Here is a 17,819-nt window from a genome sequence, read left to right as displayed (position 1 = left end):
TAACCTTTTGGTTAATTCTCTACTCTGTTCCCCTGGTAACCTCATAAGGTAATATGTCAACTGTTGCTAGGCAATGTTGTTAATAATAAAATGACTCCATACAGGAAGGTTACATTTAGACTGGAAGAAGTGTATCTACCTGATGGGAAGTCACAGCTCCAGGCTCTCCTGAGTGGCTCTGACAACTCAGCGTGGCCCTTGCATGGACCCTGGAAACTCTGCCTGTGCTGCAGAGTTTGAGCATATAGGCTCCTGTGAGGCTAGGCTGCTCAGATACCTGCCCCATATGCTTTTTCTGCACTCGAGCAATCACCTCAGGAGAGATGCTCTGAAAACCACAATAACTGTCCCACTCACACTGCAAGGCTTTCCACAGGAGGAGAATGCCACTGCCTCCCTGCTGGGAGCTTTGGATTCTGAATCCCAGCCTTCTCAGCACACTGTGGCCTATGGTGGCTCTTGAGTCTGAACCTAAAAAAATCCCTGGTAGGCTCTGCAGAGTAATACTCAGTGGAAGAGAAAGTTTTAAAACATTGAGAGCTTTGGGTGCAAAAGTCAAATGCAGAGTGATAGCCCTGAGTTGGGAGGAAATCAACACAATCTCCGTTTGAAACTTATTTCTCTTCCTTCCATCTACATGGCTTTCTCTTCTCATTGATTTTGCCTGTTGCCAAATATAGAAGATATTGAAGCAATGACTAGCATCCACTCTGTTGTGTAATTCCAAGTCTCGTGGATTTCACAGCACAACGAACATAAAAAAATTATTGACCGAGCAAACACTAGGTTTGTTAAATTTTCTTCTGCTAACGAAGAGTACAAATAATTGCAGCACCAGCACACACACTCAATTCTCTGTGTCATTTCCAAAAGAAGGGAAATATTACACAAATGTAAGAAGGAGAAAACATTTAGGTTGAATAAATTTAGCTTTATGAAGCTTACCAGGTATAAGAGGACACCGTCCATGTTACATAGATCTTGGGAAAGCCCTACCTTAAAACTTGTAACCCACTTGTGATTTTTTTCTCTTTTTGCCAGTAATTAGGGAAAAACCCATCACAAGCTCACACTGGCCCACAGCACAGTATCTGGGAACCCCCAAATCAGATGTCTTCAAAGCTGCTTTCCAGCTCTGAAATTTTCCAATTCTAACCTCACCCACTCTACGAAGACCATTTTCATCACGCAGTTTTCTGCAATGGTACCAGCCTAATCCTTCCTCTCTGAATTATTTATACAAATGCAATCAATACTGCACAAGTTTGATATTTATTCAATTCTGTATTATACCATTAACTAAACATCTTCTCTGTGATCAGCTTCCCAGTCTAGTAAGATGACACATTCTTTAACATGTAAGGGGAGCTCTTTTCCATTCACTTAGCAAAGTTCTAGGCTAGAGGTTGGCAAACTTTTTCTCAAAAACTCCAGGTCATAAGTATTTTCAGCCTTAAGGGTCACGTGGTCCTTGGTGTAATGACTCAGTTCTGCAGGAGTAGAGTAAAAGCAGACATTTGGCAATACATAAGCAAATCGGTGTGGCTTTTTTCCCCAATAAAACGAAATAGGCTAGATTTGGCCTTTGGGCCATAGTTTGCCAACCTTTGTTTTAGGCAATAGGACAGGCTCTTATTTAGTCGTTAAGTCATGTTTGACTCTTTTGTGACCCCATGGACTGCAGCCTGCCAGGCTCCTCTATCCATGGGATTTCCCAAGCAAGAACACTGGAATGGGCTGCCATTTCTTTCTCCAGGGGATCTCCCTGACCCAGGGATCGAATCCAGGTCCCCTGTGTCTCCTGCTTTGGCAGGTGGATTTTCTGAGCTGCCAGGGAAGCCTATAAAAGCACAGGCACTCTTTGCCCTGTTTGCACAGGAACTAAGGATTCCAGTTAAACTATTGACATCCTACCGTTGCTGCTTGGTACTCCATCGATTTATGAGCTGTTCATTTGGATATGGGAAAGTCATTTTCCCAGCAGAGTTCCAGATGTTGGAAAGAGGGAGAGAGAGAACACCCACTTAGTAAGCAGATTGACAAAATTAACTTTGGGTTAGGATGTCATGGACAACTTGCCCCCCATTAATTATAGCTTAATGGCAGAGTCTTTTCACAGATTCTGAGGGTTATAGAGTGAAACCTAGTTCTTTCGTGGCACTAACGATGAAGGAGAAAGAAGAGTGGGAGGCAGGGTAGAGAGGGAGGGAGAAAGTGATGAAGGTGAAGAAAAGGAGTACGAATTGCAGACGGAGGGTTTGGTTTCTTATTCTGGGGGATTGTTTAAAACTGTACTATTTTGTTGACTTTCCTATAATCCTCTAATAAAACACTTACTATGGAGAGAATGTTGTGGGTAGCAAGTTCTTATAATGTCTTTCTCTGAAATTAGACCGATTCCTTACCAGAATAGATATCCATGTTGTCGAAAGGGTTGATTTGGGGGTTTGGTCTTCACGGAGCTTAGTTTGTTTTGTAAAGCTCTCTACATTGCTATTCCCTAGGAACACCATGCAAATTCTGGTGACTGACTACTGATCTGTGGGCTGTCCTGCTGTATTCTAAAACACTTTATGCTGCCAGCAGTTGTCATGACCCACTGTGTAGAAATTAGGAGGCAGTTACCTGCTTCTTTTTTTAAAATGACAGCCTAATGCAAGCCTATTGTTTTAAGGTCTTCTGTCCTTACAGGCTTTAGATGGGAACTGATGGCCAGACAAGCAGTAATAGTCAACCCTGTTTACCTGTGTGGGAGTCCCAAGACGGCACACCTTCACAGCCCCCGCCTCACAGTTCATGTTCAAGGTAATGGCAGGCCATCAGGCCATCGCTGCATATATTTGAAATAATGTGTTCCTCAGCAAGGTGTTTATTAATAGACCAGCAAAAGGTAGTGTTTTGTTCCTATTGTTTGACACAATACCAGTGCAATTCGCTACTGCCTAACCATTATGTCCTCCCATGAAAGGCAGTGTGGCCACAGCTTTCAGAATATTTTCCTTTAAGGGAGCTATTCAGACTGTCTTACTGATTCTCAGCAAATAGTCTCCAATTAGGAATAAGTTTTCTCACCCAGTTAACAGGTATACGAGATACTAATGAATAAACTAATATTCCCTACTATAAACAAAAGTAAAGCGGATGCAATGAGCTCAGAAAATGAATTGCAAGGCCATTCTGGGGGCTGACCAGCACTCAGGCCGCCTTTTGGAGAATGATAAGACCATCGTCACAGACACCCATGGCTCTTCTGGTGAGAGCTCTATCAAGAGCGCCTGTCCACCCTTTGGTGTGTGTGGGTCAGTCGCTCAGTCAAGTCTAACTCTTTGTGACCACATGGATTGTAGCCCGCCAGACTCCTCTGTCCACGGGATTTCCCAAGCAAGAACACTGGAGTGGGTTGTCATTTCCTTCTCCAGAGGATCTTCCCAATCCAGGAATTGAATCTGGGCCTCCCGCATTGCAGGGAGATTCTTTACCATCTGAGCCACCAGGGAAGCCAACTCAAGTTAAGCCAAACAGAATTTATCTTCTGGAATTCGAATCTTTGGGAAGCTGCACAAAGATGGAAAACCCACAGGATGTCTTTCACTGGGATGCTCATGTCTTGAAATGTTCAGTGAGTTTCTGGGACCACATTCTCAGGGCTATGTATCTCCTATTCCCACCCGATGTCATTAGTATTCTTTGGATTCTGTGAGCTGCCCTTCATACAACCAGTATATTCCTTTTCTGCCTGGATTAGCCAGAATCCAGGTTCTTACCTGCAACCAAAGGGCCCTATCTAAGACAATAAGTAAGAATTTTAAGAAAAATAACAGAGTTTATAGTTCTTGTTTCACTTTTTTCCTGCCAGAGAGACCTATAAATATAACATGGCAGTGACCTTTCCAAGTGTGAAAAGATAATGAAAATGTCATAGGCTACTAAAAATGTTTAGGAACTAGGTTTTAAAAGTCAACAATCTTTTAAAATAATAATCATTTTGCCAACAAAGGTCCCTATACTCAAAGCTATGGTTTTTCCAGCAGTCATGTATGGATGTGAGATTTGGATCATAAAGAGGACACATGCCAAATAACTGATGCTTTTGAATTGTGGTGTTGGAGAAGACTCTTGAGAGTCCTTTGGACAGCAAAGAGATCAAACCAGTCAATCCTAAAAGAAATCAACCCTGAATATTTATTGGAAGGACTGATGCTGATGCTCCAATACTTCAGCCACCTAATGCCAAGAGCTGACTCATTGGAAAAGACCCTGATGCTGGGAAAGATTGAGGACAAAAGGAGAAGGGGGCAATAGAGGATGAGAACATTGAATGGCATCACCGACTCAATGGATATCAGGGTAAGCAAACTCCAAGAGACAGTGAGGACAGGGAACCCTGGCGTGCTGCAGTTCATGGGGTCGGAAGGAGTAGGACACGACTTAGCGACTGAACAATACTCATAGCAAATGCTGCCTATGGTCAGCAACGTAGGCTGCTGTGTTTGGTGAACCTGGTGAAACACTGCTTTAAAATAGAGTGTAACTGTTGTGAAAACCACAAAGATTGGTATCAATATTTTCTATGGCTCAATTGTATAGGAAAAATAGATAGGAAGTTGAGTGACTTATTCTCATAAGCAACCTTCAGTGGATGTAGGAAAAGAAATCCGATTTCATAACCCCTGTTCAGGCATCTGTCTTTAAAACACTCTCACTACTGAGATCAAGTCAGTAGTGAGTGATTTATTACCAATTTTGGTTCCTATTGCTTTAACTGTAACCTTTACCTTCAAGTTCCTGTCATTTCTCCTTTCTTTTGAATTATTACTTCAACTACCTGGAGCATGTACCTCTTCTTTAACTTTTGGTTTTTTTTTTTTTTTTTTTGGTTCAGTATGATTTGATGTGGATTCAATTTTCCAAAAATATCTCTCTGGCTCAATAGTTTCTACATGGAATATGGTAATGTGAGTCTTAATGAAAGCACTTCTCTCTCTCATTCTGGTGAATCCTTATCTCTGCTGAAAAATGATTAAATAACGGAAATCACGATGCCTTCTCTTTAGGTGAAAATGAGCTGTATGTTCACAACTTAAATATGTGAGCCTGGAAATGTACTTCTTCACTTGTTGTGTACTGCCTTCTGTGAAGAGTAATTATATGGTTTTGCTTTTAACAGCAATGAACTTGTAATGCATTAATACTCCAATCAATGGCTTATGCTTATATGCAGCCAGACTATCACCCCCTTTAATCTGCAGTATACTGACTTCTCAGAAGAGCACAAAAGAAAGAGGGCCTGTTTTCCTTAACTATAATTATGTATTTATTTTCAACCCTAGGATTCAATCATAACAAAGGCTGAGTCACTCCTTAGCCTTCAATGGGGCTCTGTGTTCATGGGTAAGATGCCTAATTGCAGATGTATCTGGCCACCTGAACTCACAAAGATTAAGCAATTTAGAACTAAAAGCAGCCACAGTGGTGCTTTATAGGGTCTATTATGAAAGTAGTAGTTTGATTTTCTGAACCAGAAACGCAATTACAACACAATCTTTATCTAATACATTTTCAAAGAAAGTGAGGAAGAGTCATGGTGAAATAAACAATTTGCTAGTTCTGCCACTAACCAGTCTGTGATCTAGGGCAAACTCCCTAACAACTCTCAGTCTAAAATATATCTGTAAAATACATACAATAAAATATGTATTGTATATCCCAAAGAATCATTAGTGTATTAATACATAATAATATGTGTGTGCTTGGTACTCTGTCATGTCTGACTCTTTGCAACCCCATGGACAGTAGCCTGCCAGGCTTCTCTGTCCATGGGATTTTCTGGGCAAGAATACTGGAGTGGGTAGCCATTCCTTTCTCTAGGGGATCTTCCTGACCCAGGAATCAAGCCTGGGTCTTCTGTATTCCAGGAAGATTCTTTTACTGTCTGAGTCACCAGGGAAGCCCATTAATAACACATGAAACTATAAAGTCTTAGAAAGTCTAAGGCACTGGGTAACTGGAAATCATTCTTAAGAGCCAGGTTGCCATGGCACCAGGAATTAGTTTTATGTATCACTGAATTCTGACATGGATTCTGGATTCTTCTTCTACTCTGCCATTTGAGTGGGTCTGATGAGCTCCCAAGTTGGCATAAGCAACAGGCAGGCACAAGGCCATCTCTCTTGCCAAAGTGTTAGTTCAGGGATGAACAGCCAAGCACAGAGCAATTCTTAGCCACAGACACTGGTTCAGGGTAGACACATGACTTCAGTGCTCCAAAGAGAGAGAAACTCAGGGCTTCTAGTATGATGACTTATATCCCTGCTCCGGAGGGTGTGCTGTACAGACATAGGTGTGAACTCCTGCAGTCATTTTGGTACCATAAGGGATACTCATCTGAGAAACGCAGAAGTTAAAGAGCTCCAGGGGACCAAATCCAGCTGTACATAAAGCCTGTCCTCCCGCTGTACTGTTGGCATCATGGGAACCAAAAAATTCTCTTTTATTGTTCAAGCCAATTTAAACTGGGCTTTTTTGATATTTCAGCTAAAAGCATTTTGGTTTATATATTGCCTCAAGGACATAATATGGAGAAAGACGTGGAGTGAGGATTAAGAACTCATCAAAGGAATGCCAATCAAATGAAAGAATAAAAAAACAGCATTAGAGAAGGAGGGATGAATATTCCTTCATCTTCTTCCTCCTTTTTCTTTCCTCCAGATTACTGGTTGTGTTTCCTGAGAGAAAGCGTATAGAGATGGAAGGAAAGATGATTACATCTTGAATTAATTAAGGTAATGCTTTAATTCTCAGTGACTTAAGAGAACATTCATTTAGAATACAGTTTTTTTGTGTGGAGGGGGAGAATACGTGAGTTGGCTCCTGACCCCAGGTTGATGGAGTCTTTGCACTTCTGCATGTGTAGCTTTTGAGATGACCTAGGTGGTTGCCAGTGGACACAAGAAGAAAAGAGAGTTACAATCCCTCTTCCATTAAATAAAACTTAATGACCTAGCAAGTGATAGTTGCTCAGTTGTGTCCAACTCTCTGTGACCCCATGGACTGTAGCCTGCCAGGATTCCTGACGTAGCAGAAGAATCTGGGAGAGGAGTCTAGCTATGTGCTAAGAATGAGTAGAACGGTTTGGTGAACAGCTGTCTGGTCTCTACCTCACATTATAAGGGCTGTGGTTTTTGGTTTATAGATTCAGTATGACATACTTTATGCTACAAATTTAAATAGGTACCACAGTCAGGCAGATAACACAGAGTAGCGAAACCATCCAGGCAGAATACAGTAAAGAATGGCAAAGATTTGGTCAATACAGCAATTTAGTCATTTTGACTAAAGGAGGGAACGATTGATCACTCAGCCAACTGTTATCATGGATTTAAAAACATACCTGAGGCCAAGTAGATAACATAGTGAAACCAATCAGGCAGAATATCGTGATGAATGGCAGAGATTTGCTCAACACAGAGATCGAGTTATTTTGACAAAAGGAGAGAGCCATTGATCACTCCGCCAGCTGTGGTCACATTACAATCTGAATTCAGTGTTTCTGTAGCTTTGCATTTCCCAAGATCAATTAGAAATCTAGATTTTTCTGTTAAACATTTTGATTCTTAAATGTTGGAAAATACTGTATTTTTTAACTACCAAGAAAACCAAAAGAGACCTGTTTCTGATACCCAGTTTCATCTGCTGATCACTAGCTCATGATATACATTAGTATTTCTAAAAATACTTAACTTTATATTGGTGCACAGTTGATTAACAATGTTGCGTTAGTTTCTGGTATACAGCTAAGTGATTCAGATTATACATATCCATGTATTTATTCTTTTTCCAATTGTTTTCAAATGTAGGTTAGACTTCTTAGTCTATCAAGGAGTTTCTTTGAATGTTAAGCTCTAAGGCAAATGTGCACACATTTATTAAAATTATATAAATAAATCCATCTGTAGCTCAAATATTACTTAATGCTCATTTCTAACCGTTTAGATGTAAAACTGAAATAAACACTGGTTGCCACACTCTAGGGGAGTGGGACGCACACATCGTGTTTTGAATCTCACAGTTTTATGAGTTTGCTATTCTTCTTTTGACATTTAGTTTTTTTCTTAGGAAATTTTTGTTCTCTAAAAACCTTTACCTTATGTTGATATATTTATGCATATAAAATCAGTTACACAGTTGAGTTACTCTAAAGTGACCAGCCCTCCCAGGAGGCCCATCAGTAACCGTCTCTTAGTGATTTCGGGTAGCTATGACACGGACAGCTTTACGGCATTGTCGTAAAGGCCCATTGTCTGAGGTCCATTTCTCCTCCACATCAAATGGCTGCAGTTTATTCTCATGTTGTGAGACAACAAACACTAAGGGATTTGTCTTTTTCCTTTTTTACCTCAAAGCCTACGTACATATTTTTGCTATTTGCAGAAATCCACTTCTGACTGTGATAATAATACAGAATTCCAGGGATGACATATTTTATCAACCTGAAAAACTAGGAAGATACATGCAACATAAAGAGTCTTTATAAAATGTGTTCAGTAGATAAATACCATATATTACTCACTCAAAACGATATTCAGGCTTAGAAAGATGTTTGCTGATGATTTCCTTTACTGTTACCCTAAGGTATTTTTGAAGTATATTTTTCACATTTAAACAGCATCATTCATTGGGAAGACTCTTTCCACTGCAGCCAGAGTTCAGTATAATTGAGAGTTATATAAGAGAACCAAACACTTAGCAACAGGCAGAGGCTGTCATTACATACTATCCCTTGGGCCTGATCATGAACTTGATTATGAAAAGGAAAGTAATAGGAAAGGTCTGAAAGAATGCTTTCATGTCTGGTAGTCTTTGAATTAGAGAACTAAGAGAAAAGAACGTGTATATTTGGTTTAAAAAAAAAAGAACAGATGTGTCTAGGTCACTGAGATCAGTGTGAACACTGAATACTATAGACCCACTACTATTAATAACAATTCTTCATAACACTAAAGGGCAGCTTTGTTTTCATTTCTTTAATTTCACTGACTACCCAAGAGGATGACATTAAATCTTAGGTTGTGCCTGTTTTTAATACAAGCTTTGTGAAGATTTTATTCATGTCTCATTCAATCAACTCATTAAACGTAAAATTCATCTCAATATTGCTAAACATTAGAGAAATGCAAACCAAAACTAAAATGCGGTTATTACCCCACAACAGTCAAAATGGCTACCATTAAAAAGTCTGCAAACAAAAAAGCTGGAGAAGATGTGGAGAAAAGGGAATACTCCTAGACTGTTGGTGGGAATATATAATAAATGGGAGCAGCCACTATGGAAAGTGCATGACATTTCCTTAAAAAACTAAAAATAGAGTTGCCACATGATCCAGAAATCCCACTCTTGAACACATATTTGAAAAGTGAAGTGTTAGTTACTCAGTCATGTCCAACTTTTTACAACCCCATGGACTGTAGCCCACCAGGCTCCTCTATCCATGGAATTTTCCAGGCAAGAATACTGGAGTGAGAGCCATTCCCTTCTCCAGGGGATTTTCCTGACCCAGGGACAGAACCCAGGTCTCCTGCATTGCAGGCAGATTCTTTACTGTCTGAGCCACCAGGGAAGCTCATAAAAAAGTGAAATAATAGCATTTTCAGCAACATGGATAGATACAGAGATGATCACACTAAGTGAAGTAAGGTCAGAAAGAGAAAAATAAATAGTATATGATATCACTTAAATGTGGAATCTGAAAAATTGATACCAATGAACTAGTTTATAAAACAGAAAAAGATACACAGACGTAAAACACAAAATTAGGGTTACCAAAGGAAAAAGGTGGTGAGAAGGATAAATAAGGAGGTGGGGACTGACATATAAACACTAACATATATATATATATATATATATATATATATATATATATATAATAAATCATCCAAAAAGACCCACTGTAGCCCATGGAATACATATTATATATTACAGAACACTCTGTAATATCCTACATGGGAAAAGAATCCAAGAAAAAATAAATATATGCATAATTGAATCAGATTGCTATCCACCTAAAACAAATACAACATATACAACTATACTCCAATCTAAAATAGAAGTTAAACAAAACAAAGAAAGCAAGAGAAAGAAAGAAGAGAGATAAACAAAGAAATAGCTACTATACTTCCCTCAGACCTTGGTCACCTGGGCTGGAGTCACATCCCTGGAGCCTGAGCTGCTCTGGGGTCCCCACAGCTGGGCTCAGGCCGAGACGAGCTGGGGAGGATGTATCAGTAAAGGAGGGCCCCCCCCCACCCCGCCCCCTGAACATGCAGTGCCTGGGCCCCTGTGGATGAGACCCCAATCTCCAGATCCAGGTGGGCCCTCCCAAAGTTCCGGCAAGTCTAGTGCACTTAAAGGATGGTGGACCCTCTGGTCTGGAAGAGCTCTGAAAAATCACTTGGCCGCCAAGTCTCCCAGTGGTCGGGTTCCCACCAGCATGGTCCTTCTTCGGAGTTGCTGTTCCTAAGTAGGACAGCATCCTCAGCACTGCAGTTTTGCCAGGGTTTAAGGTTTGCCTGGGAGGTGCAGGGTAAAGGGGAAAAAGTAATGGGACACAAACCCTGGCACATTACACTCTAATCTACAAGCCAATAACACGGCTTTCTCTAGGGCTCTTGGAATCCAAAAGGAGCATGGACAAGTGCTGCCGCCTTGTGGACATTTCCCAGAACAACAACTGGAAAACCCGGGCTTCTGGGTACTTTATATTCCTGCGGGCCGTAAAGAACACTTGCCCTCAAGAAATGTTCTGGGGTAGGTAGTTGAAAAACAATTCAATTCAGGGCAGACTTTCAAGAAGTCAATCTCTAGAGGTCAATTTAATGCACTTTTTTTTTTTTTATATAAAGCATATGAAAAGATGCTCCATATGGCTAATTATTAAGAGACCTGAAATCAAAACTGCAATTCAAAACTACCTACAAATCAAAACTACCTCACACCAGATACAAAAACCATCATCAGAAAGACTACAAACAGTGAACGGAAGAGGGCATGGAGAAAAGCGAACCCTCCTATGCTGTTTTAGAGAATGTAAATTGGTTACAGCTTCGATGGAGAACAGTATGGAGGTTCCTAAAAAAAACCTAAAATAGAGCTACCACATGATCTGGCTGTCTCACTCCTGGGCCATTTCATGGGGAAAAACCATAGTTCAAAATGATACATGCAACCCAACCTTCACTGCATCACTGTTTGCTTTAGCCAAGCCATATTAATAGAAGCAACCAAAAAGTCCACCATCAGAGTGACGGATAAAGAAGATATGGTACACATATATGCACCATGGAGTATTACTCAGCCGTTAAAAAGAATGAAATGATGCCATTTGCAGCAAGATGGTTGGACCTAGAGAGTGTCGTACTGAGTTAAGTAGGTCAAACAGCAGGAAAAATATATACATCCCTTACTGAAGTATGTCTCAGTGAAATAATGCCTTTTCTAGCAAATATGGAGGGATGTGGAGATGATCATACTAAGTGAAGGAAGTCAGACAGAGAAGGACAAATTGCCTACGATATCACTTATGGGTAGAGTTAAAAAATCAAATTGATACAAATGAACATTTACAAAACAGAAACAAACTCGACGACTTGGATAACAACCTTATGGTTAGCAAGAAGGTTATCATATACAGAGTAATATATATGAAATAGATAATTAACAAGGACCTAATGTGTAGCCCAGGAAACCTTTCAATGCTCTATTATGTATGCCTTAAACCCATCACTTCTCTATGTTGTGTTAAATGCAGCTGGTACCCTGAAGACAAGGTTCCCACCTCTACCGTTTTCTCCAGCCAGAGGCCCTCACTTTTTGTAGTACCTTCTCACGATCTCAGATCATTTCCACACGTGATAATTAATTTCATTGTCATGGAAAACCCAGCAAGTTCAGTTCATAAATGATAAAACAGAGGTTCAGAAGCTTATGTGAGTTTGCAATGATGGAGCCAAGTCTGGGGTTCATGATTCCCATATAATTCCTTCTGCCCATTAGGGTGGGAGCAAAACAAAGTCTGCCTGTCCTGACTGCCTTCTTGGCATCTTCATTTTTGTGCTCTCCTGCAGTGAAAAAGCACACCGGTCAGGCAGACACGTGTTCAAATCCAGATACTCACCTTTTCTTAATGGGTGATTTGAGTAAAGTATCCTGCTTACTGAAGCCTCACCTTTCTCATCTGTAAAATGGGAAGGTAATTATAAAAAAAACCTCTATCTCACAGAATTGTAGTATGCGTTAAATGAGACGGGGCACATGAAGAGCTCAATACTTATTAGCTATCATCATAACTGGAAACACAGGCAAGGCATACCGTTGGCTATTATGTGAATTATTTGGTAGCCTTCAGTCAGCTCAAAGCGATACCTGAAATTCATAACCCACTGTACCACTGGGATAGAAAATTCCTGCATCGGTAGCTATCTGTGTCTCATTTCAAGGCGTTTTTTTTGGTGAATTCTATTAAGGAATACTATATTCTCAGGAAGGACTGCCAAGGCAGGGAAATTTTGACTTCCTATTTCTTACTCATAACTTAATGAAAAATGACAAGATACTCTCCAGCCGTATATATAGTTCCCTGCAAACATACCTTGGAAGCATTTTAACTGGCATCAGATTTGTGGGCTTTCTAGCACCACACTTGAATTTGTGCAGGATCCCATTTTGTAAAAGCTGACAGACAACCTCAAGAGATGGTCTGACGATCATTCCCTCCAACCCTTCCCTGGTGATGTTCTTCCATTAACGCTCATTTTAGTATTTCAATAGCTTTTCCAAGACACACTGGGGAAGAAGCCTCTGTGGTTACACTTTCAGTATTATGAATGAATTATTCATATATGTCATGGTAATTCATAAAAAAAGTGAAAGCATTAGCTCAGACCATTCTTAGAAGTATAGCTTTAACATACAAGATACAAGCCCTACTCAAACACACATCAATGCTTTATGGCCTTCAGTGACTCAAAATTAAGTGACGTATTTTGAGCTGCTGAAACATTGAAGATGAGAGACCTATGTTCTATAACTCTGTGTCTTATACTGAGATAGACTTTGGAAAACTCCTTACTACCTCTTTAATAACTACATAGACTTCTCCAAAGTCCTGAGAAACCCTTTCTAAAGTCCACCTGTGTGTCACTGTAACCACTTTGAATACAGTCAATCTCTCAACAGGCTCAGAATATATATCCAAGAAAAATACTTTTGCAGGCAATCAAAAGAGCTCAGCTGAAACGCCCTGCAATTCTTCCAAGGGCTTATGTCTCAGTAACATCTCAGCTCTTCAGCTGAGCCAAATCAAGCATAGATGAAAAGGAGAGGTAACCAAAGAGGAAGTTAATGGACCTTCCTGTCATCGCGTGACTACAAATGTAGCTCCCAGCGGACTCCTTGGTTCTGGAACATCTATCACACTTAGCAAGAAAGTTATATTCCTAGTGAGTCTTTAGTTACACGACGTTGAGGAACTGATCTGAACAAAGACATGAACATTCTTGCTGCATGTGGAGTTTTCCCCAAGAAGCATTAATAACAAATCTTGACTCTATGATTATTAACATTTTGTTGGCAAAGAAGAGCTATGGAATCTGAAATCCATCTCAGCTCTTAAATCAAGGTGTCATGCTAATGTGACCAGCAACCTCACCACACTGCCATTTTCCCAGACAATTAAGAATACAGGATTTTACCTTTTTTCCAGTTGTGTTCCACAGTTTGAAATAGTTTTGCCTATTAAGCAAAAGGTCACTGTTGTGTAGTTGCTAAGTTGTGTCCAATTCTCAGTGACCCCATGGACTGTAGCCTGCCAGGCTCCTCTATCCATGGGATTATCCTGGCAGGAATATTGGAGTGAGTGGCCATTTCCTCCTTTAGGGGATCTTCCTGACTCAGGGATCAAACCCATGCCTTCTGCATTTCTTGCATTGGCGGGTGGATTCTTTTACCACGGTGTCACCTGGGAAGCCTTGAAAATACCATTACTAAATAGCAATAATATTAACGGTTTTTTGCATTAATATCCACATTATTACATACTAGGTATCTTATATGACTTTTATATGGTTAGCTCATTTAATCCTCAAAAAACTGTATGTAAATGGGATTTTTACATTCCTGTTTTGCAGATGAAGAAACTGAGGTCTCAAGAAATAGTGTATAGAAAGAGTTGTTGTTTAGTTGCTAAGTTGTGTCTGACTCTGTGACCCTGTGGACTTTAGCCTGCCAGGCTCTTCTATCCTTGGGGTTTTCCAGGCAAGAATACTGGAGTGTGTTGCCTATAGAAAGAGGAACAGTTTTAATTTAAACCCATGTTTCTAAAGACAGTCCTCTTAAGCACTCTATGAATCATCCTTTGGTATCTCATGATTTTTAATGTTTTAGAACAAAAAGTATGTAGTTGTAAATATGACATTTTGGACCACATAATATAATCAACTTTAGCATATTGAGTTGGTAGAATTTTAGGTAAAAGCAAAATATTTCAAGTTTTTATAAATATACAAAGAGTTTTTATTTTCTAATATAACTTTTTAGTTGGATATGTTTTGAAGTATTGAAAATAAGTGAGAAATATTTATTCCCATCTCCTCCGCCACTGCTTTCTATATTCTTAAAGTTATAAGCGCTTCAGTTAGTGAACAGATTATTTAAGGTAGATGGTATGAAATTTACTAACTCAAATGAACAAAAAGCACTGTTATACGTCAGTGAAAAGTTTTTAAGTTGTTGATGCTTTTTTTTTAATGTTGCTATTCACATACCTCTGTCCATCAGTTTTAAGAATGTGCAGTAGCACTCAGATTTCAATGTGCATAAGGGTTCTGCTTGTGATTCCCGGGTTCTTCCCAAACATTTTGATGCTGCTTAACTTAGGGACCTATATTCTTTGCACGTGGGCAACTGCGTTCTTAACAATCCTCCAGCAAGATTCTGGAGCAGATAATCCTCAGACCTAAACTCCTTACTCCTCAGTGAGAGCTCCTTGCTTTCTCTTATGCCATCCACACAGCATCAAGAATGACCCTGGGGGTGGCCCGCGTAAAAGCCTCCTTTGGCTTCTGCTGTGTTAAAGCACATTCCACCTCATGAGTTTGGCCCTGAGGGCTGTACGTTTGGCCTCCCTCTCCTCCTGAGTCCATCTCTTGTCATTCTTCCCAAACTCACTCTGCTCCAGCACCTTCAGCTTCTTCCGTGGCTCAAAAAGGCCTGATGTGGTCTGATTCTAGGCCCTGTATGTGCACTGCTGTGATGGCTTTGCAAAGTCGATTCCTTCTTACCACTCAGCCTGTGCTGTACAACTCGGGAACTGCAACTACCGAGCCCACGCGTCACAACTATTAAAGTCAGGGCCCCAGAGCCTGTGCTCTGCAACGAGAGAAACCACTGCAGTGAGCAGCCTGTGCACAGCAACTAGAGAGTTGCCCGTGCAGCAGCGAAGACCAAGCACAGCCAAAAATGAATAATTAATAAAGAAATAAAATCTCGGTAAAAAAAGAAAAAAAAATCTGTTGGATGAATGAGTAAAACACAATACCTCACAAACATGCATAAATAAGACATATGAGAAAAGTACCAACCACCACCACCACCACAAATATTATAGGAGCCTTTCTAGGTATACTTTGCATACAAGGCCCCCTTTACTCTTTAAAACAGTTGAAGTGGGTGCAATGAAAACCTCTACTTTTGCAGACGACACAGAAAAGCTAAGCAATTCGATTAACATACAGCCAGGAATAGGCTCAAGCAAATGTATTCTGTTTCATGATGAAACACTGGGTAGGTGAGGAGGTGTATGAATGAATAAATGATTGTATAAGGGTGGCAGGGTAAACAAGTGAATGAATGAGTATCATCAACTCAGGATCCCAGATTGAAACGAGAAATCTCTTCTTCATTCAGATGTAAAGAAAACAGCGCAAAATTTACAATTCAAATGCTATCCAAAAGTATATCATGTGAAAACATTCATGTGAAAGCACTCACAGATACACAGCCTCTTTCCCAACAGAATGAACTTTCCCAAGACTGCTAGGAATCGACAGCAGTGCAACAAGGTGAGAGGGCAGCTTGTCAGTGTCACAGGTGGTGATATACAAGCACCACTTGAAGGGTTCAGACCAGCATCCTTCCAGCTGTGGAAACAACACACTGCTTTCGGAGACTGCCCGGGCTTTGGAAACTTGACAACTAGAAAGATGTGAGCATTTGATAGATGATGATCTGTATTGCGTGCCCCTGGCTTTCTCAGGCCATATGATACCTAGAGCTGGGCTTCGGGATATCACTATGCTAACCACTGACTTTTAAGTAAAAATAAAATCAAACACCTGATCATCAGTCAGCACGGACTACTGGGGTTCCCACACACATTCGACCATAAGACCTTGGCCATGAAGACAGTTTTATTTCTCAGTTTAAATACAAATGGGAGATTTATTACAGGAGTGGCAGATAGCATGATTAATAAATATCTGTCATCTTTGATTTTAAAAGAAAGGCGAAATGAGAAGAGGAGGGAAGTGGAGGGGAAAAGGATCAGCAAGGGAGGAGACTAATGGGACGAGAGGGCAGGGAAAGTGGGAGGAAGGAGAGGGAGGAAGGAGAAAATAGGGCCTGTTACCTCTGGCTGGGAATATGCGACCTCAGAATCCTCCTTCCTAGAACCCACTAATCACTAATGTCTCCACTCCTCACTTGAGTAATTTCAGCAAGGTAGTTGGGTCACCTCCCTGTAACCAGCAGAGCACCATGATGCACAAGCCTCCAGGTCCAGAGCACCAGCTACTATTCTCATATTCCCCCAGCCCCGTCTCTTGGCCCACAAAAAAAGAGACAGAGAGAGAAAGTTGTATACAATACATACCTATTGGGTTGCCCAAAAAGTTCATTCAGATTTGTCCATAACATCTTAGGAAAATACCCAAATGACATTTCGGCCGACCCAACACATGTTTGGTTTGTTTTTAATATTTTTTTTAAATTTTGTTTTAATATGCATCACTCCATACAGTCACTCAAGATAATCGAGATAATTCAGTGAGTTAACTGGAATGGCCCAAAAGATTGAGAAGCGCTGTTCACTGTGGCAAAATATAGTGAAGAGATAAATATGCAACTTTCTTGTTACATATCTATATTCTGTTGCTGCTGCTGCTAAGTCGCTTCAGTTGTGTCCAACTCTGTGCGACCCCATAGATGCAGCCCACCAGGCTCCCCCATCACTGGGATTCTCCAGGCAAGAACACTGGAGTGGTTGCCATTTCCTTCTCCAATGCCTGAAAGTGAAAAGTGAAAGTGAAGTCGCTCAGTCGTGTCTGACTCTTCGCGACCCCGTGGACTGCAGCCTACCAGGCTCTTCTGTCCATGGGATTTTCCAGGCAAGAGGACTGGAATGGGGTGCCATGTTTCTATAATTTTATTGCTACTACTAGTACTATAATGATCAGCACAATCATCATTACTATGATAATGATTATTCTGATTTCTTCTCCGTCTTCTCCTTCCACATTTATTTTCATGGTTCCCTTTTTCTATCACATTAGCTTTTGTTCATCAAAGTGGTTGCTTAACTGTTTTTCCATCTTATCAGTTGATTTTCTGTCTTAATGGTTCAAGTTTTCTCCTTACTGCATTATGTGATGGAGTGTTGATAACTGGATTTTTCCATAATTTATACAATGATGTATGGCATGAAGATTTATCTAAACTTAATATAAAAATGTATAGAAACATAAAATATAAAAAATATTTTCCTTCTTAGC

General features: G+C 40.3%; 1 long non-coding RNA gene across 1 annotated transcript; it reads left to right on the top strand.

The window, feature by feature from the left end:
- Window positions 1–6,069: 6,069 nt before the first annotated feature.
- On the top strand, window positions 6,070–16,399 carry LOC132343494 (uncharacterized). Its single transcript, XR_009492359.1, has 2 exons — window positions 6,070–6,782; window positions 16,067–16,399. It is a non-coding gene; the product is annotated as an uncharacterized lncRNA (long non-coding RNA).
- The last annotated feature ends 1,420 nt before the right edge of the window (window positions 16,400–17,819 follow it).

The sequence above is a fragment of the Bos taurus genome, chromosome 22, assembly GCF_002263795.3.
Source record: "Bos taurus isolate L1 Dominette 01449 registration number 42190680 breed Hereford chromosome 22, ARS-UCD2.0, whole genome shotgun sequence".
Taxonomy (NCBI): domain Eukaryota; kingdom Metazoa; phylum Chordata; class Mammalia; order Artiodactyla; family Bovidae; genus Bos; species Bos taurus.
Note: the sequence above shows the minus strand (reverse complement) of the source record. Positions and strands in the feature narration are given on the sequence as shown.